General features: G+C 38.7%; 1 protein-coding gene across 6 annotated transcripts in view; it reads right to left on the reverse strand.

Moving 5' to 3' along the window:
- Positions 1–17,043: 17,043 nt before the first annotated feature.
- CFAP91 (cilia and flagella associated protein 91) overlaps positions 17,044–27,689 on the reverse strand; it is a 154,653-nt gene continuing 144,007 nt past the window's right edge. For 2 of the 6 annotated variants that reach the window (XM_033403299.2, XM_033403303.2), the window contains one exon: positions 22,586–23,830. The gene's annotated coding sequence lies outside the window, so the exon portion shown is untranslated. The other 4 variants (XM_033403302.2, XM_004278531.4, XM_033403300.2 and 1 more) reach the window with 4 other exon arrangements.

Below are 27,689 nucleotides of genomic sequence, written 5' to 3' on the forward strand. Positions count from 1 at the left end.
GAGTTTCACAGGATATGTTTCTCCCACTTGCTTTGTTCTTAAGGATGGTTTATGGCAGATGTAGGGAATGGGCTAGATACATGTTTCAGACAACAGTAAGAGGGTTCTGGCCATGAAGAGGGAGGGGGAGAGGAAGGGGAGAAGAACTGTTGATTAGATGGCGATGTGGGGGGGCGGTGCGGGGGAGAGAACTAGGGATTCCCAAAAAATTATTGTGGCAATCTTCGTGTGAAAATTTCGGATTCCTTACACTTATTTCCTGATTTAAATTGTTTTTGTTTTGAACTCATGTCTTAATCCAGCCCTCCTGATGAGAAGAGCAAGAATATCTAAGTATGGTTTTTGTTTGTTTGGTTGGTCTTTAGTTAAATTGGTTTGTCTCTTTTACTCAGTTTGCCCCTCCCAGGGGATAAGGGGGATTTGAGTCTGGGACTTCCTAGGGGTCAACATTTCTCAAGTGCTTGCTTGCTTTGCTCCTCCCAGCCAAGCGCAGAGAATAGGGCAGCTCACACAATCCCACTGCAAGAGATCAGCAGCAGTGGTGACTGGGACCCGTGGGCATGGAGCTCTTTTCTTTCAGTCAAGATTCTGACTGTCCACGGGGGATTCTGCTAAGACTGGGAAGCACTGAATTATACATCCCACTGGTTGGGAGGTTGACTTGGGCCTTGGACAGGAAGAACCTAGAATAAGTGAAATACTGGATCCTGGTCCCAATGGAAGCAGCCTCTCTAGTGTGCCCTGGGGGCTGCATGCTGGTCCCCGTGGCACCTCTGGTACCCTGATAAGCTATGACCAGAAGGTCATGACCACAGCCACATGGGGTTGGAAGGCTGAAAATGGTTAGGAACTAATCCCAGGAGACTTTATTTCCATGATTCAAAGTAGGTCTTTTTGGGAGCTAAGGACATAATTAGGGCAGTGAAAATAACCTTGTAGGACACTGTAATGGTAGGTACATGTCATTATACATTTATCCAAACCCATAGAATGTACACCACCAAGAGTGAACTCTGATGTAAACTCTGGAATCTGGGTGATTATGATGTGTCAGTGTAGGTTCATTGATTGTAACAAATGTCCAGTTGTTACCGAGTCCAAGCTCGCTCTGCTGGCTGCACAGCAGGCCAATAAATTGGAGACGAGGTGTTGAGGTGAGGAGTACAACTTTATTCAGAAAGCCAGCAGACGGAGAAGATGGCAGACTAATGTCTCAAAGTAACCATCTTGTCGGGGGTCTGGATGCCAGTTTCTTTTACAGCATAGAGAAGGGGAGGAAATGAGGAAGTAAAGTAAAAAGGCCATACGTTTTGCAAATATCCCCTGGAATGGCCAGCCTCGGGGAGGGGATGTGTTAATTTCTTCTTTCTTGCAGCCATCCACAGGTGGACAGGGTCAGGATGCCTCCCTGAACCAAGGCACTTTGGTTTAACATTCAGGCAGAGGGGTAGGGTTCCCTGAGGCAGGCCATTGTGTATAGACAGTATCATTTTAGTGAACAAAAGCAATGGGAAGCAAAAGTTAAAGTAGAAGAAACAGATCCAACATGGAGTCAGATTTGGCTCTTCCCTGTTACACCATTTTGGTGGCAGCCTGTGCAAGTGGGGGTCAGAGAGTATATGTGGACTCTGTACCTTTCTTTCAGTTTTGCTGTGACACTAAAACTGCTCTAAAAAAAACCGAAACTAAAACTGCTCTAAAAAAAACCCAAAGTCTTAAAAAAAGAAGTAGGCCCTTTTGTAAAAACAGGCATTTCTGTGTCCAGGAGAAAAAGGCAGATCCCAGCTCAGGTAAGACAGCTTGCCAGAAGTCCTTGGGTCATGGGTAAAATACATAGCTTTCATCTCTCAGTCCTTCCTGGCTCACAAGGGCCTGGTCTTAGCTCTCTTATAAAAATAGCAAATTATTTACAGTAAGGAACAGGGAACTAAGAACAGGTAATAAAACCACTGAGGCAAAGAAACTGTTCTCAGGTTTTTGCAGGGATCTTCTGGATCCCTTTTCCTTTGGGTCTCTTGTGTGGTCAGAAGACAGGAAAAAGGCTGCAGGACTGCCAGGCCTCTTGAGTCTATAAGGGCAGTTTTAACTTTAGGCACAGCTCTAAGCTAAGAAACACCCAGAAAGTACACTCTAGTTATTAAGAACAGCACACTGATGTCCCCAGATGAGTCAGCTTCAAGCACAGCTGAAAAGTAGGAGAAGTTTTGAGTCCCCGACCTATATTCTACTCTTTTGCAGCAACCAGAAATGTGAAGCTCTTAAGCTGCTGGTAACAGAAAAGCATATATGATAAACCTAGGGAGTTTCCTTAGTGTGAATCCACTTAATGTTTTACCTCCCTCTGAGGAATATTTGTATTTTAAAGAAGAACAGAGAGAGTCAACTAAAGGAGAAATGTGTGGACAGGGAATGTTGCTCACCATCCCAGGTCTACATGGATCAAGCCATGAGCCACTGTAGCAGTGCCCCCTGAGGGGAATTCAGGATGGAGAAAGATAGCAAACATCCTGTGCAGTGGACACTGGCTCTTGATAGTTAAGATGCATATCTAAGGAATAATTTCAATGAGTCTAGACTCTTGCATCTTCCCATACGTAGAAAAGCACTAAAATCATTAACTTGAGATGTCTGTTCTTTGTGATTCACAGTAATCTTTTGATGTTCGACCACATGTTTGTTTTGTTTTGTTTTTCCAGCCCCCAAACTCCTATATATCCTGGCTTCTCACTTACCTCTTCAGAGTAGTTTCTCGGAGCATCTGAGAGGCCATCTCCCAGGATATAGTCCTCAGTAAGATCGTCGAATAAAACTTTTTCACTAATGGTATAAATTCAGGTCGAGCCTGAGGAAAATAGATGTTTATCAACTAGACAGGTATCCTTCTCAAAATCTCTTAAGATTCCCCCGGGGTGTACTCTAGGAGACCCCTGGAACAGGGGGCAGCCAGGGCAGGACACATGGAGGTGCAGCTCTGACCCACGTGAGGCAATCCTAGAGGCACCCTCTCCCTTTTTGTCCTTGGGTGGAGATAGAAAAGACCCAAGAAGACAAGGAATAGGAACCTTCTCTTTGAATGTGGTCCCACTTTTCATAAGTGGGAGCAGTACCAAGAATCTTCCCTTCCTAGAAATGGCAGTTTTCAGCAACTGGGGGAGCTACTAAACTTGAGTTTCAGCTGTTCCAAGGTGCTCCAAGGCACCATCAGTCATACTTGTGGTTGTGGAGCCGAATCCAGCCTCTGTACTCTGACACCGAATTAAATCTCAGAGACAGAGTTTGGGGTGAAGTAGAAAAGAATAGCCTTATTGCTTTGCCAGGCAAAGGGGGCCACAGTGGGCTAACGCCCTCAAAACTCTGTGTCCCCACCTGGAGGGGGTAGTGAGGAGTTTTATAGTAATGGTTCAAAGAGGGCGTGGTCAGCTCATGGACATTCTTCTGATTGGTTGGTGGTGAGGTAAGTGGGAGGCAGCATCATCATCCTTCTGGTTCCAAACAGTCTGTGGTCTATGTGCTTGTGGGCAGCATACCATTAACTTCTCCCACCTGGTGAGGCTTCCCTATCTGCACAACAGCTCAAAGATATTGTTATGTATATCTCCTGAGGCGGGACCAGGACCTTGCCCCAAGGCTGCACTATTGTTCCTCTTGACTGCTCCTCCCTTCCCTAATTAGCATCTGTTTGAACCTGCCTGTTGCAACTCAGGGGAGGTCAAGGAGGCTGAATGAAGCCTATTTCCTGTAATTAAGAAATGGAGGACACAGAAAGGCTTTTGTGCCCAGGAGCCCCACAAGTCCTGCTCAGTATCAGTTGAGCCCCAGTATCTCTCATCTCAGAGTCTTGGAACACTGGTTTCCCCTCATTCATGAGTTATATTGCAGAATGTGATACCTGTGTCTGATTTTGCTACTAGGTTATAATCTCCCTGAGGGCAGAGCCCCTTACCTGTTTTGTACCACATTCATTTGGTGAATGCTATGTTCAGTTCAATAATTCTTTTAAAGATGGTCTTTCCTAACACTACTTTAATAAAGTTCTGTTTTGATTGAAAAAGAGAAAAAAAATCAGCTCACAACCACCTTGAAAGAATCTTCCTTGCAGCTCACGATAGCATTGAACGAAACTCATGCTTACTTTTAATTTATTATTAAATGAATTAATATTTAAATGAGTAAAATCTTAAATTTTATTTTTTTAAAACTTATGTACACAGTGATGGCAAAAGTCATGGTAGAGATAAATTATATTTTGACAGTAAAGAAATACTTGGGTATTAAATATATATGGAATTACCTAAAAACTAAGATATGATTTGGACTTTTAAATTTATTTTTAAATAAATCACTATAATATATAAGAGGGATAAAGGAATTGAGGAAAGAATGTGAAAATCTGGAATCTGATAACACAACAGTGCCTCTTTCTGGCAATATTAATGACAATGACCTTCTCTCAACAGCTGTAGTTAGTTTCCTTTAGTCCTTGTCCTTGGTTTTCTTTTATTCTTTGAGTATATTTAAAACAGTTTTTAAAAAGTTTTTGTCTAGTAAGTTCAATATCTGAGCTTCCTCATGGACAGTTTTGTCAATTCTTTTTTTTTTTTCCTTTGAATGGATCATACTTTACCGCTTCTTTGTATGCTCTGTGATTTTTTTTGTTGTTGAAAATTTGACGTTCAGATATTACAATGTGTTAACTCTGGAAGCCAGATTCTTCCTGTCCCCCTGGGTTTGCTTTTCTTAATTGTTGAAGGCTTAGCTTATATTCAGTTAGTGTTTGACAGAGATTTCCTTGAAATCCAGGAGCTAAACAAAACAAAACAAACCCCCCACCTTTCCTACTCTTTGTGGAGTGGCTTGTCCTAGGGCACTCCTTTTAACACCTAGCCGTTTGCAACTCTCCCTCAGTCCTCACTTCCTGCTTGCGCTGAACTTTGGAGAGCAGCCAACTATAAAAGCTTAGGGTCTTCTCAGGTCTTTTACACTTTTGAATGGTCCTTATTTCCCAAAGAATCTCTCCCTGGCTTTTCCTCCCAGGCCTTAGGCAGTCTGTTGTATGTCTCCACCTGAATCTTTTGTCCCCAGGTAGCTGCGGATTTTTTGTTTGCCTTACAAAGTTCTTGAGCAGTGCTTGTCACACACACGCACCCTTCCCCGTGTGGGTTACAAGTGAGTCAAAACAGAGACAGCACTTTACACAGTCCTTCATTTGGCCCCCAGACAGGTTAGGACAGACAAACACAATAATTAGTGAATAAGGTCTGCTCTGCTCCCTCCAGAACCAGGGACCAGGGGTCCACACTGGGAATACAGGCTGCTGATTTCAAGACTGCTGCTGAGCCAGGGAGGGGAGGTAGCAAGAAAAGTAAAACTGCCACAGAGCTTTCCTACCGTTTTTAAGTGGTCTTTTTCTTAATTCAGCATTTGCTTGGTTGACGTAAACTTCTGACTCTTCTCAAGAGTTCTGGCAAAGTTGGTTCTGACAGGTGCTGCTTGTTTGTCAGTGTTTGTGTGGAGGGACAGGAGTTTGGAGCCGCCCATTCTGCCATTTTGCTGACATCAGTGCTCGTGGATGACTCACTTCTTTGTGTTTGTCTCAGTTCCTTTTTCTGTACAGGAGATGATACAGGGAGCTTGTAGTGAGGCTTTCCTTTTGAGAGAAATGATCGCTAAAACAAAAAAAGCCTATTCCAGAAGTCTGTCAACTGAAAAAAAAAATGCACAACCTAAAAGTTGAGAATTATGATTTATTCGAGGATATTACTGAGGATTATAGTGTGTAAACAGCCTCTTAGATAGCTTTGTGGAACTTTCCAAAGAGGTAAGGGAGGAGCCAGGATATAAAGGAGGTTTTGCTGGAAAAAAAAAAAAAAAAATGTAGTTGAACATGAAGAGATTACTGCAAATCACAAAAAAATCCAGACATTTCAAGTTAATGATTTTAGTGCCTTTCTGTGTATGGGAAGATGCAAGGGTCTGGGTTCATTGAGATTATTCCTCTGACATGCATCTTAACTATCTAGGGCCAATAGCCTATTTTTCTCCATCCTGAATGCCCCTCAGCGTGCACCGTTGGTGGTAGCTGCAGTGACTGATGGCTTGTGTGGCATTCTTTGTTTACTAAAATGGCAGACAACATTTTTTTTTGTCCACAAGCCCAAGACCTTTTTGTGTTGGGCTTTGCATCCACATTGGCCATAGTGGTGAACGACGTCTCCCCAGAAGGAGCTGTAGGCATCCATCAGTTTGTTTTTTAGTTTATGATTAGTACTTTTTGGTTTTTTTTTGAACCAACCTTGCATTTTTGGAATAAATCCACTTGGTCCTGATGTATTGTCCAGGTTTTTGTTTGTTTTTGTAGTGCTGGATTTGATTTGGTCACATTTTGTTAATGACTTTTGCATCTACATTAATGAGAAATACAGATCTGTAAATTTATTTTCTTATCTTTGTCAGGTTTTGGTATCATGGTTATATTGGCCTTTTAAAACATGATAGTTAAGTGTTTTCTTTTTATTTTCTGAAGGAATTTGTGTAAAATTGGTATTGGCATCTTTAAATATTTGATGAATTCACCATTGAAACCATTTGGTCCTAGAGGTTTCTTTGTGGAAGGTTTTTTGATAACGAATTCATTTTACTTAATAGGTATAGAGCTATTCAGATTTTCTATTTGTTGTCGTATCTGTTTTGGTAAATTCTGTATTTCAAGGACATTGTCCATTCCAGCTAAAATATCAAATTTATTGTCTAAGTCCTCAAAATGTTCCCTTATTAATCTTTTAATGCCTGTATGATCTGTAGTGACATTCTTTCCTTCATTGTAGTGATACCTTCCCCTAGTCTCTTTTTTTTTTCTGGATGGTAACATTAGGATTTTTTTTACTGAGATATAGTTGATTTACAATATTACATTAGTTTCAGGTGTACAATATAGTGATTCAGTATTTTTATAGATTATACTCCATTTAAAGTTATTGCAGAATAATGGCTATATTTTCCTGGGATGTACAATATATTCTTGTTACTTATTTTGTAACATAGTAATTTGTGTCTCTTAATCCCATACCCCATCTCGCCCCTCCCCCCGTTCCCTCTCTCCACTGGTAACCACTAGTTTCTTCTCTGTATCTGTTTCTGTTTTGTTATATACGTTCATTTGTTTTATTTTTTAGATTTCACTTATAAGTGATAATGTTGAGTATTTGTCTTTCTCTATTTCACTAAGCATGATATTCTCTAGGTCCATCCATGTTTTTGCAAATGGTAGAATGCAGTTCTTTTGTTTTGGCTGAGTATTATCCCGGTGTGTGTGTGTGTGTGTGTGTGTGTGTGTGTGTGTGTGTGTGTGTGTGTGTGTGTATCACACCTTATTTATACATTCATCTGTTGATGGACATTTAGGTTTTTTCCATATCTTGGCTATTGTAAATAATGCTGCTGTGAATATTGGGGTGCATGTATATTTTTGAATTAGCATTTTCATTTTCTCTGAGTATATACCCAGCAGTGGATTTGCTGGATCATGAGGTAGTGCTACTTTTTGATTTTTAAGGAACCTACATATCGTTTTCCATAGTGGCTATACCAATTTAAAATCTCACCAACAGTATACTAGAGTTCCCTTTTCTGCACATCCTAACCAATGTTTGTTAGTTGTAGACTTTTTGATGATAGCCATTTTAGACAGGTGTGAGGTAATACCTCATTCTGTTTTTGATTTGCATTTCTCTGATGATTAGTGATATTGAGCATTTTTTTCATGTGCCTGTTGGCCATCTGAGTATCTTCTTTGGAAAAATGTCCATTCAGGTTTTCTGCCCATTTTTTAATTGGGTTCTTGGTTTTTTGATATTGAGTTTTATGAGATGTTTATAAATTTTGGACATTAACCATTTATCTGTCATATCATATGCAAATATTTTCTTTGCTTGTAGGTTGTCTTTTCATTTTGTCAATGGTTTCCTTTGCTGTGCAAAAGCTCTTAAGTTTAACTAGTTCCCATTTGTCTATTTTTGCTTTTTTTTCTTTTGCCTTAGGAGACTGATCCAAAAAAATATTACTACAATTTATGTCAAAGAGTTTTCCATCAATGTTCTCTTCTAGGAGTTTTATTGTTTCAGGTCTTACATTTAGGCCTTTCAGCCATTTTGAGTTTTTTTTTTTTTTTTTTTTGCGGTAGCGGGCCTCTCACTGCTGCGGCCTCTCCCGTTGTGGAGCACAGGCTCCAGAGGCACAGGCTCAGCAGCCATGGCTCACGGGCCCAGCCGCTCCGCGGCATGTGGGATCCTCCTGGACCGGGGCACGAACCTGTGTCCCCTGCGTCGGCAGGTGGACGCTCAACCACTGCGCCACCAGGGAAGCCCTTGAGTTTATTTTTGTATATGGTGTGAGGTAATGTTCTAATTACATTGTTTTACGTGTAGCTGTCCAGTTTTCCCAGCCCAACTTGTTGAAGAGACTATCTTTTCTCCATTGTATATTCTTGCCTCCTTTGTCATAGATTAATTGACCATAGATGTGTGGGTTTATTTCTGAGCTCTCTGTGATGTTCCATTGGTCTATGTGTCTGTTTTTATGCCAGTACCATGCTGTTTTGATTACTGTAGCTTTGTAGTATAGTCTGAAGTCTGGAAGAGTTATACCTCCAGCTTTGTTCTTTTTTCTCAGGATTACATTGGCAATTTGGGGTCTTTTGTGGTTCCATATACATTTTAGGATTATTATTACTTTATTTATTTATTTTGTTTTTTTGGCTGTGTTGGGTCTCCGCTGCATGCAGGCTTTCTCTAGTGCGGCGAGCGTGGGCTACTCTTCGTTGCGGTGCATGGGCTTCTCATTGCGGTGGCTTCTCTTGTGGAGCATGGGCTCTAGGTGCGTGGGCTTCAGTATTTGTGGTACGCGGGCTCAGTAGTTGTGGTGCACGGGCTTTAGAGTGCAGGTTCAGTAGTTGTGGTGCACAGGCTTAGTTGCTCCATGGCATGTGGGATCTTCTTGGACCAGGACCTGAACCTGTGCCCCCTGCATTGGCAGGTGAATTCTTAACCACTGTGCCACCAGGGAAGCCCCAAATTTTAGGATTATTTGTTCCAGTTGTGTGAAAAATGTCATGAGTGTTTTGATAGTGGTTGTATTAAATCTGTAGATTGCTTGGGTAGTATGGTCTTTTAAACAATATTAATTCTCCTAATCCAAGAACACAGGCTATCTTTCCATTTCTTTATGTCATTTTCAAATTCCTTCATCAATATATTACAGTTTTCAGAATACAGGTGTTTCATCTCTTAGGTGAAGTTTATTGCTAGGTATTTTATTCTTTTTGGTGTGATTGTAAATGGAATCACATTTATAATCACACCAAAAAGAATAAAATACCTAGCAATAAACTTCCCTGATTGTTTCCTTAATTTTTCTTTCTGATAGAATTATTTGTGTATACAAAAGCAACAGATTTCTATATGTTAATCTTGTGTCTGGCAAATTTACTGAATTAATTTATTAGTTCTAATAGTTTTTGGTGGAAACTTCAGGGTTTTCTATATATAGTATCATGTCATGTGCAAATAGTGACAGTTTTACTTCTTCCCTTCCAATTTGGATGCCTTTTTTCCTTTTTCTTGTCTAATTGCTTTTGTTAGAACTTCCAATATTATGTTAAATATATGTGGCAAGAGTGGGCATCCTTGTTCCTGATTTTAAAGGAAAAGTTTTCAGTTTTTCACTGTTGAATATGATGTTAGCTATGGGTTTGTCATAGATGGCCTTTATTATGTTGAGATTTGTTCCCTCTATACCCACTTTGATGAGAGTTTTTATCATGAATGGATGTTGAGTTTTGTCAAATGCTTTTCTTTGTCTATTGTGATAATCGTGTGATTTTTTTCCCTTCCACTTGTTAACATGGTGTATTACATTGATTGATTTGTGAATATTGAACTGTTCTTGCATCCCTGGAATAAATCCCACTTGATTATGGTTTGTAATCCTTTTTATATACTTTTGGATTCAGTTTGCTAATATATTGTTCAGGATTTTTGCATCTATATTCATAAAGGATATTGGCCTGTAATTTTCTTTTTTGTGGTATCTTTGGTGTTGGTATTAGGGTAATGGTAGCCTCATAGAATCAATTTGGGAGTGTTCCATCTCTTCAATATTTTGGAATAGTTTGAGAGGTGTAGCTATTAGCTCTTCTTTATATGTTTGGTAAAATTCCCCTGTGAAGCTGTCTGGTCTTAGACTTTTGTTTGCTGGGATATTTTTATTACAAATTCCATTTTACTATTAGTGATCGGTGTGTTCAGATTGTCTATTTCTTCCTGACTCAGTCTTGGAAGTTTGTAAGTTTCTAGAAATTTGTCCATTTCTTCTAGGTTGTCAAATATGTTGGTGTATAACTTTGTAGTAGTCTCTTATTTTTTAAAAAAATTTCTTTATTTTTTTGGCTGCATCAAGTCCTAATTGTGGCATGCAGGATCTTCACTGAGGCATGTGGGATCTTTCTTTGTGGTGCGCAGCTTCTTCATTGTGGCATGCGGGCTTCTCTGTAGTTGAGGTGCATGGGCTTTTCTCTAGTTGTGGCGTGAGGGTTTTTTTTCTCTCTGGTCATGGCGCACAGGCTCCAGAACATGTGGAATTTTTCAGTCATAATTTCATTGTATACATTTTCACCCCTTTTTCTCTCTCTTCTCTTTCTGGACCCCTCTGTTGCAAATATTGGTACACTTATCCAGAAATCCTTTAAACTGGTTTCATTTTTTAAAATTTATCTTTTTGCCATTCTGATTGGGTGATTTCCATTATTTTTTCCAGATCACTATGAGTTCTGTAATACCTAGTCTGCTACTCATTCTTTCTAGTGTGTTTTTCATTTCAGTTATTGTATAATTCAGTTCTGACTGGATCTTTTTTATATTTTCTAATTCCTCATCAATATTCTCACTGTGCTCATCTATTCTTTTCCCTAATTCAGTTATCATTCTTATTACTAATGCCTTGAATTCTTTATCTAGATAAAAAATTTATCTAGTAAATTGTTTGTGTTTCATTAGTTGTTTATTTCAGGGGTTTTCTCTTGCTCTTTCAATTGAGATAAATTCCTCTGTCTTCTCATTTTTCTTATGTTTCTCTGTCTCTGAAATTTGTGTAAGTTACACAACATGTGGGCTCTGTAGTTTGTGGCATGCCTCTCTCTCATTAAGGCATGCTAGCTCAGTAGTTGCAGCACATGGACTTAGTTGCCCCATGTCATGTGGGACCTTAGTTCCCCAACCAAGGCTCAAACCTGCATCCCCTGCATTGGAAGGCAGATTCTTTACCATTGGACTACCAGGGAAGTCCCTTCTCTTACGATTTTTTGTATCTCTGTGATACTGTTTGTTATTTCTTATTTTGATAACTCTTTCATTTCCTGTTTTGTTGATTTGGTCCCTCTCTCTTTTCTTCTTGATGAGACTGGCTAAAGGTTTATCAATTTTGTTTATCTTTTCAAAGAACCAGCTCTTGATTTCATTGATTTTTACTATTTTTTCTTTTTTTGGTTTTGGTCTGTATTTTATATATTTCTTCTCTGATCTTTATTGTTTCCTTCCTTCTGCACAGATCCTGACCTGATCACTTGTCTTCCCTTCCTGATTCTGCATGTATCTTTCTTTCAGCCTTGGTTGTCCAAGAGTCCTTCTGCAATCTCCACTTAGCTTTCAGGGAGAATTTTTCCACATGTAGATGTATTTTTGATGTGTTTGTGGGGGAAGGTGAATTCTGCGTCCTCTTACTCCATCTTCTTGATTCAAGTCCCTTCCTCCCATTCTTGACATAGATAATTTGTATTATCTCTTTTTAGAATAAGTATTGCTAGGAGTTTATTCATTTTATTAATAATCTTTTTACGGAATGAAAATTTGATTTTATTACTTTATTTCTAGGTTTTCTGTTTCATTGATTTCTGTTCTTATCAAAATATCCCTCTTACAACTTACTTTGGATTTACTTTGCTTTTCTTTTTATGTCTTCCCTAGGTGGGAAATTAGATAATTGATTTTAAACTTCTTTTCTAATATGAGTAAATAAAGTTGTACATTTCTCTCTAAGCACTGCTTTAGCTGCAGCCCATAAAATTCAAAGTTGTATTTTCTCAATCGTTAAGGTCAAAGTATTTTCTCATTTCCAGTGTGAGTTTTTCTTTGAACCAAAGGTTATTCATAACTGTATTGTTTAACCTCCAAATGTTTGGGGGATTTTTAAATAATTTTTTTTTTTTGCTCCTGATTTCTAATTTAATTATTTCTGTGGCCAGAGAACGTATTCCATAAGATTTCAGTCTTTGGACATTTATTGAGAATTGTTTTATGGCCCAGGATATGGCCCATATTGGTAAATGTCATGTGTACATTTGAAAGCATATGTCCTACAGTGGTTGGTGTAGTGTTCTAATTAGTATTAGATCAAGGTGGTGGATAGTGTTTTTCAAATCTTTTATAATTTTACTGATTCCTTGTCTAATTGTTCTGTCATCTATTGAGAAGAAGCTGTTAAATCCCTAACTATGATTTTAGATTTGTCTCTTTCTTTAGTTATGTCAGCTTTGCTTCATGAATTTTGAAGCTCAGTTATTAGGAGCATAAATAATTAAGATTGTTCAGTTTTCTTGATGAATTGATCCTTTTATCATTATAAAATGTCCTTTTTAATCTCTAGTAATACTCCTTGCCTTGAAGCTTTCTTTGCCAGATATAATGAAAGAGCCACTCTAGTTTCCTTGTGTTAAATATTTTCCTGGCGTACTTCTTCCATCTGTTTACTCTGATTATTTCTCTTTTTATATTTAAAGGACTTTTGCAAGTATCGTATAGTTGGGTTTTGCATTTTTTAAAAAAAAATCCATTTGACAATCTGTGCCTTTTATTTGGAGTGCTTATTTAATCCACTTATATTTAATGCATGCTATAGCTAAGTTTAGGTGTGCTATTTTCTTTCTTTTTTTTAACTTAAAAAAATTAATTAATTAATTTATTTTTGGCTGCATTGGGTCTTCACTTCTGCGCATGGGCTTTCTCTAGTTGCGGCGAGTGGGGGCTACCCTTCGTTGCGGTGCACAGGCTTCTCACTGTGGTGGCTTCTCTTGTTGCAGAGCATGGGCTCTAGGTGTGTGGGCTTTAGTAGTTGTGGCTCATGGGCTCTAGAGTGCAGGCTCAGTAGTTGTGGCACACTGGCTTAGTTGCTCTGTGGCATGTGGGATCTTCCCAGATCAGGACTTGAACCCATGTCTCCTGTATTGGCAGGCGGATTCTTAACCACTGCGCCACTAGGGAAGTCTCTGCTGTTTGTTTTCTATTTGTCCCATCTGTGTTGTAGTCTTCTGTTTTTCCATTCTTTCCCTCATCTGGGTTAATTTTTCGTATTCCCAGTCAAGTAGGGATGCATGGAGAACTTGTCTTAACCCTTCCAGGGTCTCTCCCATTAAATTTCTGGTTGGTCTGCTGCTCATCCCAACTGAGACTACATCTTTGGGCTAACAAAGCTGTGGGTCTTCCCTGTTCACTTCTAAGTTCACTAAGTTTGGCATGTAAAGTCACAAGATTTCTCCCCCACTGCCTACCCTAAATCCATTCTTCCCAGTCTGGCAGCAAAGCTGCTGTGTTAGAAGACTACCATTCTTGTTGACTGAGGTAGGTGAGGGGTTGGGGGTGGGTGGGTACTAGACTTCTGTTGTTCTTACTTGAATCTTCAGCAAGTTTTCAATTTGTTGTCCATCTCTGGTAGATTACTGCTGGCCTAAAAATGGGTGTTTTGACAATTTTGTCCAGTTATATACTTTTCTAGTAAGGTGGATTGCTGACCTCTTCTTTCTGTCATAATTGGAAGCTGACTATAATTATGTTTTAATACAATGTCTTTAGCCTTTATTTATTATTTTTAAAATAAATTTATTTATTTATATTTTTATTTTTGGCTGCGTTGGGTCTTTGTTGCTGCACGCAGGCTTTCTCTAGTTGCGGTGAACAGGGGCTACTCTTCGTTGTGGTGCGTGGGCTTCTCATTGTGGTGGCTTCTCTTGTTGAGGAGCACAGGCTCTAGGTGTGAGGGCTTCAGTAGTTGTGACACGTGGGCTCAGTAGTTGTGGCTCACAGGCTCTAGAGCACAGGCTCAGTAGTTGTGGCGCATGGGCTTAGTTGCTCCGTGGCATCCGGGATCTTCCTGGACCAGGGCTCAAACCCATGTCCCCTGCACTGGCAGGTGGCTTCTTAACCACTGTGCCAGCAGGGAAGTCCTTTAACCTTTATTTAAAATAAAAAACAGTGAGGAGAACATTTCTGCATCTTTTCTAAATCCTCCATTGGAGGTTTCTTAAGTTGTTGAATGTTGTTTGTGCAACGATAAATGGGATAAGTCCCTTTCAAGATACAGAAGGCCCTTACTCCCTTTATGACTTACTTGGTTCCTTGATAACATTCACCAGTTGAATCATAAAAAGTTAAATATTATTTACTATAAATTAATGTTATAAATTAGAACTATGTTCTTAACTCATTTTATAATATAAAATACCAAGACATCATAAATGTTTTCCAAAACCACACAAATATTTGCTTCTACAAACGTTAGGTATGTAGAACTTCATTGAATAAATACTTATTGAGAGATTACCATGTGCCAGAGACTGTGCCAGGCACCAGGATATAAACAAATGAACTCACAAGACGCAGCTCCTGCCCTCCCCTCAGACCTAAGAGGCCAACTGGTGAAAGAGGTGATTCCATAAGCATTTAGGATCAAGTGTGATATGTGCCATGGCAGAGGAAGTTCAGGTGTTATGACTGTGCCCAGTATCAGTGTTTGCTCCCACATTTTTTCCTTTGGAATCCTTGAGGGTTTAGAAATAAAATATCATTGAAACCTGTATTGAAGACATGTCTTCCATGATAAATCTCTCTGAATGGTAAATGCTTGGGGAGGGACAGTTTCCTTGGGAAAGTCTTCAATTCTAAAACTTGAACGCACATTAGATCACTTGGAAAAAATACCCTTGCCTTTGCTCCTCTTCTAAAGATCTGTCTTGATTGGTCTAGACGGAAGCTGAAGAGCCACTTTTTTAAAGTACTCAGATGATTTTAACATGCAGCCATGGTTGAGAACCACCGTGGTCCCCGCTTCCAGTTTTCTTAACATTTGACACCTACAATAAAGATACCTCCTTCTTCAATGGTTTTTTTTTTTTTTTTTCTTCAATGGTTTTTTAAGTTTTCTGGGAAATTCTTCTTCATGATACTTATGGCTTCCTTCTAACATCTGTGCTGTCTGGTAGCGAGGGACCCCTTATTATCAACACTTAGATTCTGCAGAACATGGGGCACTCATTCCTCTCACTTCTTCACTTATGACAGCATATCCATATTCTGTCTCTCTCTTACTCTTCTCCAGGTAAGATGGAGAAACTCATCTGATTGGTTAGAGATTGAAACCCACTGGGCTACTTTCCATGTATGCTTGCTGCATAAAAGTATTCCAAGTCTTCCTAGTAGATGCAACTCTCCTCCCAAGTGTGTACCATAATCTAGAATTGAGGAGGGGGGATGAGAGTCAGTAGTGGGAGCTCCCCCTGAACTAACATATACTCAGACTTTAACTTGTCTGGGAGCTCTGTGCTTTGGGAGTTTGGACTCTCCAACAATTTTGTGCCAGCAGTTTCTCATCCCAAAGCGAACCTTTAGTCACACTACAAACTTCTTCCTTGGATTTTATCTTGTCTGTTCTTAAGCATTTTGAAGAGAGGCAGTGCCTTTGTCAAGAAGCACAAGGATCCACTGTGACTAATTATGCATGCATGCAAAAAACTTTTCACGCCTCAGAAATCAGTTTTTTGTGACTGTGCATTGCTACCGACTGTACTACTGTCCAACCCCAACCCACTACATGGCCCCAGTTGTCATGATCACATGGCTTTAAACACAAGTTTTGCTCATCACTCAGGATGTTTTCTTTTCAAGAGCAAAGACTTATTAAAGTTGGGGTGTTTCAACTCAAGTCATTATAAGCAGAGGGCTGCCAGTATCAGGAAAAAGTTTTCCTTTCTTGGTAAACTTCAATTAGCTAATGAGAATTTTGTAATACGTTATAGTGTTCTTTTTGCCTAAACACAAAGCTTAATTTTAGAAGACGATACAAGGATAAAGATTTTTTAGAAAATATTCTATTGCAAGTTTCATTATATGTTCTTTATTAGAAGCTGCTTTAAATCCTTTATTAAAGTAGGTATTGATTTTAACTTTAGTTCACTGCTTTATAGCAGGGGGTGGGCAAACTATGGCCCCTGGACCAAATCTGGCCTGCTACCAGTTTTTGTACCTGCAGTTTTTTTGGAACACAGCCACATTCATTCATTTATGTGTTATCCATTGCTGCTTTCACCCTAAAATGGCAGAGTTGAGTAGTTGCAACAGAAACCATCTTCCCTGCAAAGTCTAAAATGGTTACTATCTGGCTCTTTACAGAAAAAGTCTCCTGTTCCCTGATGTTCCCTTCCTCCCACCTTCTACCCCATCATCCCTAACCCATGTCTTCTCATTTTGTGTTCCCGATTTTCCATTTCACAAGTGAATAATATAACCTCTACCTAGTTAAGGTTAGCAATTTTAAAGGAACAAAATAAAATTCGGTTGCCTCTTACTTGTGCAGTACTTTTCTGTCGATCAGTGATCCTCAAGGCAAACAAAACAAAAAAACAAAAACGTTGCCCCAATCCTAGTTTTTTTTTGTATGATTAGGTATTTTTTCAGCTCAGGAAATTTTTTGTTATAACTTTGATTATTGTTTCTATTTGTTTTTGTTTCGTCTAAGAATTCCAACTGCTTGTAGGATTGGTCATCCAGGGCTAACCTCTGTCTGTTCTTATGATTCCCTGCTTCAGTTTTCTAAGAGGCCATTTCTTTTTGCCTCTTATTAAAAACACCAAGCAGTTTCTAAAGGTTGTTTCCTATAGTAATGTTGTTACCACGTCCAAGCTCACTCTGCCCGCCACACGACAGGCCAGTAAATCAGGAGACGAGGTGTTGAGGCAAGGAATAGTTACTTTATTCGGAAAGCAAAGCTGGCAGATGGAGAAGATGGCAGACTAAAGTCTCAAAATAATCATCTTACGGGGGTCTGGATGCCAGTTTCTTTTATAGAACAGAGAGGGGGAGGAGGTGAGGAAGTAAAGTAAAAAGGCCATTAGTTTTGCCTGGCTTGGCCAGCATCGGGGAGGGGATGTATTAATTTCTTCTTTTCTGCAGTCATTCACAGGTGGGCAGGGTCAGATTGTCTCCCAGTGAGCTGAACAAAGGCACTTTAGTTTAACATTCAGGCAGAGGGAACATTATGTATGATTATAACAAAAGTTACAAAAAGCAAAGGTTAAAGTCAAAGAAACAGATCCAGCATGGAGTCAAAATTGGCTCTTTCCTGTTACAGTTCCCCACTGTCAATGTCCATTCCACAATATTATGGGAAAAGGGGTGACGACCATCCTAACTGCTTCATCAGATGGATCTTTCTGGGAGTGTCCACCGGCGGTGCCAGTGTTCCAAATGTTGAGATTTGTCTTCTTTTGTTCCTCTTTGGAAAGTGTCTACTTTACACCTAGAGACTTAAAAAATATTCACAACCTAAAAGTTGAGAGTTATGTTTTATTCAGCGGGAATTTTTTTAGGAGTTCAAACCCGGGAGGCAACATTTCGAGTTAAGGAATTTGCGCTTTTCTGTGTATGGGAAGATGCAAGAGTCTGGGCTCACTGAAATCATTCCTTTGATAGGCACCTCAGCTATCTGGGGCCTGTATCCTGCTTTTTCACATCCTGAGTTTCCTTAGGGCTCACCATAGGGAGTGGCTGCAGTCTGATGGCTGCTACATGGCAGGTATTCTTTTCCTTCCTGAGTTCCCTCAGGGTTCACCAGCTCACACTGGAGGGCTGCAATCCCTGATGACTGATGTGGCAGGAAATATTCCATTTCTCAAATTCTCCCCTCTTGGTCAGGAATTTGACCAACGTTTTGGAGACATTTCATGATCAAATTTGTCCCACGGCGCTAGGAGGCTCATCCTAGATCAGGCAGAAATTCTTGATATGCCACTCCAGGTGCTAATTTTTGGATTAGGCCCTACTGATAATTAGATTCTCTGGATCCTCTCTCTAATTATGATCCAGGAGACATTTTCCCTTGTTGCTTCTTCCCATACCTAGAATCACACTATTACAATTATTTTATGTTATAAATGTGATCTATTTCCTCAAGATGTTAACCATCATCTATTTTGTTGGAGGCCTAGTTACACACTAGGTATTGTAATAGACAACAATCTTATAAAATAGGATAAAAGTAATGCAGCTAGTAACACGGACAAAGTTATAGGGCAGCAGGGAGACACAAAGCACAAACAGTTTGGAAACAAAGAACAAATTAAAGCAATGATTAGCATAACTAGTTGTAATCCAGCTGCAGTAAAATATCAAGTCCACAGGAGAGCCAGCTGGAGAGGCCAAACTCTGGCAGGATCAAGTAGAGAGAAAAAGATCAATGTTTCATCTTTGTTCACAAAGACATACTTTATCAACTTGTCTTAGGTCACAGCATAAGAGAAAAGGTTTTTCTGGAAAACAAAGATTAAAGCTAGTATATTTCCCAAAGTCATAAACCATATTCATCAGTTCATTCAGTCCCATGTAATTAATTCCTGTTTATCTGGATGAAGTAATCAGGTTTCCCATTAGTTTTGTCATTTGTTGCCCAGTCCAGTGGTATTATCTAAAGGCTATCAGAAACTTATATTTGTTAAAAAGTTTCTTTTTTATGAATCTCCTTGAAGATATGGCAGTTTTGCAAAGTATTACCTTAGCTGCCTATGAATGATGAAGGTCTTAAAAAGGCAAGGTTAAAGATCTGATTACAATTCTTCTTGACAAGTTTATCCAAGTTGTTGTGACATACAATATTTTAAGATAACAATTAAAATTATAACATTATACCAGGACATATCAAATTTCAGAAACTTTATATAATCTCTAGAATGTCTATATTAGTAACATTTACCATATAGTATAACCTAAGAAGATGTATTACTCATTTGAAAATACTTTCCGTGTAATTTAACATACCAAATGAACCTGTCTTGCTTTGGGATGCTTCAGGAGCCCTTTGAAGAATCCCAAAGTTAGCTAGAGTCCAAAAGGACTTCATTAGAATTTGATTTAGGAGGTTTTGTCAAAAAACTAGAGAGTCTAGAACACTCAGATAGGATCACAGGTCACTATGAAACAATTGTTATTCATTAACCAAAGTAACAATAAAAGATTCTAAAGGTAAATACAGAACTGATCACTTAAAAGGTAAAGAAACTTAAGAATCTGTTATCAAAGGCAGTTCGACATTTTAAGAAAACTTGTCCTGTTAACAGAAAAGCCAGATTCAAGATTTGCACCAGCTTTTAAAAATTCATTTACTCAGTTAAGTTTAATCTCAGCCTGACCATGCATAAAACTCCTTTTACTCAAAACATATTTTGCTCTTTCCTCCTGTATAATGAAATGTTTTATTATTTTCAGTAGCTTTAATTACATATTTAAATTAGAATCTCGACTCTCAAAAAGCTTAATTTCTGGTGAAAACCAAGAGGCAAGTAATAGTTACCAAAATCTGGAGAAGCTATTTTAGATAATTTTCAGAATGTAATTATTCCTATAGAGTTTACCTAGAAGCTCTTATTTACATTTACTTTAAAATTTCATCATGTCAAGTTATTTTTCATGCTGACAAGTTTGCAACAGATATAACAAGGTTTTATTTAACTTCTATTAAACCTAGGTGCAGTAAAAGTATTATACTTGGGGCTTCTCTGGTGGCACAGTGGTTGAGAGTGCGCCTGCTGATGCAGGGGACACGGGTTCGTGCCCCGGTCCGGGAAGATCCCACATGCCGCGGAGCGGCTAGGCCCGTGAGCCATGGCCGCTGAGCCTGCGTGTCCCGAGCCTGTGCTCTGCAACGGGAGAGGTCACAACAGTGAGAGGCCCGTGTACCGCAAAAAAATAAAAATAAAAAATAAAAAGTATTATACTTAATGTTGATGACTCTAAAGACATGTCTATATTAATTAGATCAACAAACTTAAACATTAATACCAGGTATTAATTTTTTTTTAAAGAAGATGTTGGGGTTTATTAATTAATTAATTAATTAACTTTTGCTGTGTTGGGTCTTAGTTTCTGTGCGAGGGCTTTCTCTAGTTGTGGCAAGCGGGGGCCACTCTTCATCGCGGTGCGTGGGCCTCTCACTATCGCGGCCTCTCTTGTTGCGGAGCACAGGCTCCAGACGTGCAGGCTCAGTAGTTGTGGCTCACGGGCCTAGTTGCTCCATGGCATTTGGTATCCTCCCAGACCAGGGCTCGAACCCGTGTTCCCTGCATTAGCACTCAACCACTGCGCCACCAGGGAAGCCCCCCGCCACCAGGGAAGCCCCCGAGGTATTAATTTAATACTAAATATTTCCCAGTTCAAGAGAACCTGAAACTCACTTAGCTTAATTTCTCTTGTATTTAGAATTGTTTAGTTTGTAAGCGCTTACTTTTCTTTAAGCCAATTAAATAGAGCTCATTTACAGATTAACCTCAGCAATGTTATCCAAAGACAAAGACATAAACACAAACAAACAGAGAGACCTCCTAGTTCTCCTTTCAGAATTTCAGCCCTGAGTCAGGTACAGCAATGTAAAACCCATCAGTTTACAAAAGAGGTTGGATTAAAATTGGGTTTCTGGCAGATGGAACAAATCAAGCTCACTTGTCTAAATGGCTCAACCCTTTTTACTTATAGTTAGGGAAAATAAGTTCTAAATTACTTTACCCTCTTTTCAAAATTTGCATTTCAAAAAGATGGCAGAGATGAGAGTTCTTGAGAAAACCAGATAGGACATTTGAATCTCAAAGATACAGGCAAGTTTCTCCTAGGATGACTTTGTTTCCTTCTCTGGGGTTTCCACGAGTGCCATTTGTAGGCTTAAAGAGTGCTCTGGTGGGGCCCTGATGTCAAGCTGTTCTGGTGAAAAAGTTACTTGAGCATTTAATTTACAAAGAAGACTTGTCCCAAAAAAGGGGGGTTGGATACTCTGGCATATATAAGAAGCTATGTTTCAGGGTGAGGTTCCCTAGTTGGCATTCTAAGAGGTTGTAAGAATGAATGGTTTTGTACTTCTCCAGAAATTCCTGTGACCGGGATAGACTGAGATGTTTTCTGTGCCACCTTGGTGTTTACCACATAAAATGTGGCACCGTATCTATTAGAAAGTCAATCAACTTGTTCCCTACTGTCAGAGTTACCCAGGGCTCCTGTGGGGAAATTAGAATCAGATGCCTCAAGTCTAAAGGAGTCTCCTGGCCTCTTACAGAATATCAGCGCAAGGGAAATTGCCCTGCTGTGGAAGTGGCTCCCAGTCCAAATTGGGTGCCCTGTCGGGTCTTAGATGGTAATACTAAACTACGTCCCTATGCTCCAGGGGTTAATATAGAAACTTCTATTCGATCCCCATGGGTAGGAGAAACAGGAGGTGGTGAAAGGAGTGAATATGTTGGTGGCATGGGGGGCAGTTGAAACAACTGCCGGTGCAGCCTGCTCGGCCAATGGGGGAGCTGGATAGGCCGGAGGGGCTTTAGATTTTGAAGTAACATGTCCCCACTCTCATTTTCTCCCTCTTTTCTTGTAGAACAGGTTTCCCCTTGGGTTTCCTTTCAGACCACTGCACCATAAGGTGGCAGCCCTCTGACTCCTTTTCCTCCTGATGCAATAGCATAAATGCTCCTACATATGGAATCTCATCTCTTTTCTTTGCCCTTTTGCAAAACACTTCTAATTGTGAGATCGTATAATAATTGAGTGAGTCATTCAGGGGCCATTGCTCTTCTGAACTTAACATACATTGGGTCCACACCCTATTACAATAGTATATCACGTCTCTCTTAGTCATAGGTTCACATCTATGTTTTGCCCATTTATTTAATACACACCCCCAAAGGGCTCTTCTTCAGGATAGTTGGAGTTATTTCCCATTTTCATAAGTTTGATGACACCAAAACACAAAAGATGCAAACAAATTCCAACACAAAAAGCACAAATTCCAACATTGACGCACACAAAACCAAAACCAGTGAACCCGTTCCCAAATCAGGTAGAGTCCAACAATTCCCTTCTCCAACAGGGTACCCCAACCAAACAAATCAGCTTGTCTTATAAAGGAAAAGCCCAAATTGAGGGGGGAATATGGTCCCGGTGTGCATACCTGAGCAACTTACCCTCCAGAAGTGAGTCTGTCGACTCATAGAAGTTTTTCAGTTCCTTGCACCAACTGCCAAGCGCTGGGGTAGCTGGTGCCACTTCAGGGAGTTCTGAAGGGAAGATCCACAGGACAAATGGTCCTGGCAGCTGCTAGGGCCTTGCTCCAATATTCCCTGACCGGGGCAGGCTAGCCACAAGCAGCAAGGCTCCTGGCTGGCTAAGCCAGATTTGTTACCGAGTCCAAGCTCACTCTGCTCACTGCGCGACAGGCCAGTAAATCAGGAGATGAGGTGTTGAGACAAGGAATAGTGACTTTATTCTGAAAGCCAGCAGGCCAAGAAGATAACAGACTAAAGACTCAACATAACCATCTTATCCACGTCTGGATGCCAGTTTCTTTTATAGAACAGAGAGGGGGAGGAGGTGAGGAAGTAAAGTAAAAAGGCCATTTATCTTGCAAGATATCTCCTTGCTTGGCCGCATTGAGGAGGGGATGTGTTAATTTCTTCTTTTCTGCAGCCATTCACAGGTGGACAGGGTCGGAATGTCTCTCTGTGAGCTGAACAAAGGCACTGTAGTTTAACAGGCAGAGGAGCAGGGTTCCCTGTGGCAGGCCATTAAGCTTACAGTTATAGACAGTGACTCTAGTAACAAAAGCAATGAAAAGCAAAGGTTAAAGTAAAAGAAACAGATCCAACATGGAGTCAGAACTAGCTCTTCCCTATTACAGTAAGATATTTTCTAAGATATGCTTTTATTGTTTTCCGATAACATACATTTTCTTTTATAAGTTCTTTACATGGGTCCCATGTTGATTTGTTGTGGATGCTCTTGTTTATTTATTGTTTTTCCTATTTACTGATCTTTAAATGAGGAGAGATCCATTCAGCCCTGACACTTGTCAACATGTAGGATGGGCAAATTGCTCTCCAGCAGCACCCTCTCCATGGGTGTTGCATGAATATACTTCTCAGAGCTAAAGCTCAGTGGTGACTTGATGTGCCATTGTATGGATATACCAAGGTTTACTTTTCTATTCCTATGTAGATAGACATTTGGGGCCAGCATGAATAGTACTGCTACAGCATTCTTGTCATGCCTGTTGGTGTACATACTCATGCATTTCTTCCGGAGAATGAAATGTTGTGAGAATGAAATGCTGGGTCATGGGGATTGCATATTTTCAGTCTTAACAGATAATGCCAATGCACTATGAATAGCAAACCAAAACCACTTAAATATCCAGTAACATTTTTTATTTGATTCAACGAGCTGGCATATCTTCATAGTTAACGAAATGTTGAAATGAGACATGAGAAAATTTTCTCTTGAAGTAGAGCCAAAGAGAATAAGGCTCCTTCATTTGATTATTATTACTGAAAATCATTTTAAATTATTGGGAGTTTAAAGAAAATAAATCTGTTTTCTCATGCATCACATATTGACAGGCCCATAAGAGCTGCACATCTTAGGAGAAGCACAGAGGACTGGAATGCTCTATGATGATTTGTATAGCTTCTTTTTAAAAAGATCATAGTCTGTAAAAAAACAACACAAATATTTATGATTATGTCATCTTTTTAGAAACAATCATTATCAGATCAATACATCCCAAAGATTACTGTGATACAATTACACAGAGTCCTGGTTTTGAAGTCACACAGCCCCAGACATATCCCAGCTCTGCCGCTTACAGGCCCCATGATCCAAACGTTTCCTAACTCACCTCAGTTAGTCTCAGTTTCCAAATTCTACAACTTGAAAAAAGACTTTACATTAACTGGTATAACTTAAAAATTAATATGTGTATATAGTAAAAAAAAATTCAAACTACAAAAGGACAGAAACATGTGGAAAGTAAGCCTCTTTCCCCCCAGTCTGACCTACAGTCCTCAGTTTCCATGCCAACAACAACTACTTACCAAGTTCACATTGATCTTTCTAGGATTATTCTGTGTATATTGCAAGCATAATGCATGTATGTACATGTTCATATATCTACATAGGTATTTCTAACTTTTAACTACAGAATATGACACACAAAGGAAAGTACAAAAAAATCATTGTACAGCTTAATGAATTAATCTGTACTACTCATCTCTGTAAATACCACCCAGAACAAAAAATCCCATAAGCTCTCACTTTGTTCCAATCACAACCCTCTTCTTACGCTCTAAAAGAAATCACTATTCTGATTTTTATTTGATTTTTACAGTAATCACTTCCTTGCTTTTCTTTATATCATTACCTAAGTGTACATTCCTCAACACAGTTTAGTGCTGATTTTGAATTTTATATAAATAGACTCATACTGTAGATTTTTTTTTTTTGGATTTGGCTTCTTTCAGTTCTTATTATATTTGTGAGATTCATCCATGTGTTTGTCTTTAATTCTTTTTCACTCTTTTTATCTGCTGTAGAGTAGGAATTAACAAACTTTTTCTGCAAAGGGCCTGACAGTAAATATTTTAGACTTTGTGGGCCAAAAGACAAAATCAAGCATATTATATAGGTACTAAAATAACAAGAAAGAACAAATTTTCACAAATTTTTATTGATGAAATTCAGAAGATAGTAATAATAATTGCCTACAGTTTTTTGTAATACAGGTCTCCTGAAAAAAAGAATGAAACTCTTATTTAGGGGATAACATTTTGCTTAATTGGGGTTCAGGTAGTTTAAAGTGGTTGCAAATGTTCATCTGTTAATGGTGATGTGTAATGAGACTCCCCCCCATTGCAGTTTCGAAAATGTCTTTAAGACAAATATTATATGATATCACTTATATGTGGAATCTAAAAAATAGTACAGAACAGAAACGGACTCACAGACATAGAAAACAAACTTATGGTTACCAAAGGGGAAAGGGGCAGGGAGGGAAAAATTAGGAATATATGATTAATAGATACACAGTACCATATATAAAATAGATAAACAATAAGGATTTGCTGTATAGCACAGGGAATTATATTCAATATCTTGTAATAACGTATAATGGAAAAGAATTTTAAAACTGAATCACTTTGCTGTACACCTGAAACCAACAAAATATGTAAATCAACTATACTTCAATTTAAAAAAATGTCTTTCACAGATAGGTGCTGGCAATACTGATCTGAATCCATAAGCATGTGCTTTTAATTGTGCATATTTATTGCTTGGAAGGCATTTATAGAATTCCATTAGATTCTTCTCGATATTTGCCTTTTAGCACATCATTATAATGCAGATTAATCACTTCCATGAAGGTTAGATGGACATGCCTCCACTGCACAGTTAAATAACTTTGAAATATAGAAATTTCCTTTGCACTTGTTTCAAGGTCCAAAAAATGCTCCTGGAAGTATAGTTTAAGCTCAGAAAATACATTCACTGCAAATATGCATGGGAATGGACACTTTGTTTTTTTAGCTTTGGCAGCACGGGAAGTATATAAAGCAGCTTACTATTACTAGTGATTCAGACAATGTTAGTTGCCATTGAAATGACTTTATCATAATATAAATTCTACATACAGGTTCTGTTTTGCCTTGTAATTTTAGATTGGATTCATTATAAAAATATTACCAAGTCTGCAGCAAGAGCTAATTTCCAAAGTCATTCAGTGTTCCATGATGGTGGTTAAGGGTAGTTTTCTTAGAAAAATCTCAATCTTGTTCTAAGCTCAAAAAATCACACAAAAATGTTACCACTGCTAAGCCATCAAACATCATGGTGGTAGGGAAAGTCAGGATATTCTGCTATTTCTGACACACAAAAAAAGAATTCATGGAACAATGAATTAACAATGGATAAATCCATGAGGCTGAGTGAGGATCACATTGACACAGCTGGCTAAAGAACACATGATCGATTCAAACATCTTTCTACTAGTAAAGGGGTTATCTACCAGAAACCTAAAGCTGACATTCTAGGGAAATTTGGCCTTACGTCTGGGGCTCCTCCAGATTCCAGTCCATCATGCTTGCTCACACAGTTTTTAGAAGTCTTGCTGGTTTCTGTTTCCCTTAGTAAAGTCCTATAACCAGATTTGGCCATTGCCTCAAGGGAAGAAAATGGCCAGTGATCTTAGATCACTTAGGAAGGACTCTTTCCTCTCTACCATTTTAGTTCATCAAGTTCCCCTTTATTGCCAGAGCTCTTCACTGTCTCTGAAAGGTTACATTTACAATATATCCATAATTTTCTCTATTTCTTGAAGCTACCTACTGTATCTACTTAGAATCAGAAGACATGTCTATTTTGTTTTATTAATTCCTGTTACTTTTGTTTCCTTCCTTTTACTTTTTTTGCATCTAATTTGCCATTCTTTTTCTCAATTCTGGAAAAGGATACTTAGTCTTACTTACACCTTTTCTCTTCTAATAAATGCCTTTAAGCCTACAAATTTCCATCTAAGCACCACATCAGTCCCATTTTACATGTTGGATAGATATGTAGCATTTTGGTCATTTTTCAGTTCAAAATATTTTCAAGTTTCTATTGTGGTATTTTCTTTGATGAACAGATTATTTACACCTGAATTTCCTAATTTCCAAACAAATTAGAATTATCTTGTCATTGATTTCTAGTTTCATTACATTTTTATCAGAGAACACACTTTGCCATGATTTCAACTTTGAAATAGTTGACCTTGCTTTATGACACAGTATATAGTCAGTTTTTGCAAATGTTCTCTGTGTGCTTGAAAATAATTTGCATCCTGGAATTGTTGCGTATAATATCTATAAATGTCTATTAGGTGAAGTTTCTTAACTATATGTCTCAAATCTTCTATTTTTTAGTTTTTTTCCTCTGCTTGCCATATCAGTTCCTGATAGAGATTAAAATTCCCAGCATTATTACGGATTTTTCTATTTCTCCTTGCAGCTCCCTTAACCTTTGCTTCATATAGGTTGAGGCTATGTTATTAGATATATTCAAATTGTGACTCATTATACCTTCCCAATGAATTAAACCTTTATCTTTATGAAGTGTCCCTCTTTTGCTCTAGTAAGTGCTTTCCGGCTTAAAGTCTTCTTTGTTTGTCATTAATATAGTTAACATCAGCTTTCCTGTGGGTGGTGTTTTCATGGTATCTTTTACTTTCCTTTAACTTGTAACCATTCTGCATATTTAGATCTTACATATAAAAGGCATACAATTGAGTTATTTTTTAAATTCAGTCTGACAGATTCTGACTTGACTTTGAGCAGTTAGTCTACCTACATTTAATGTAATTAAATGATGAATCAATGATAAACAGCTACCATTTTATTCAGTGCTTTCTATTGGTTCTGTTTCCTTTTTCTTTCCTTCTGTCCTTTTGTATTGAGTGTTTTTTATTTATTTCATTTTCTTTTATTAGTTTAGATGTCATACATCTTTTCACTATCCTTTAGGATTTACCCTAAAGGA

This window comes from Orcinus orca, chromosome 5, assembly GCF_937001465.1.
Source record: "Orcinus orca chromosome 5, mOrcOrc1.1, whole genome shotgun sequence".
In the NCBI taxonomy this organism is placed as follows: domain Eukaryota; kingdom Metazoa; phylum Chordata; class Mammalia; order Artiodactyla; family Delphinidae; genus Orcinus; species Orcinus orca.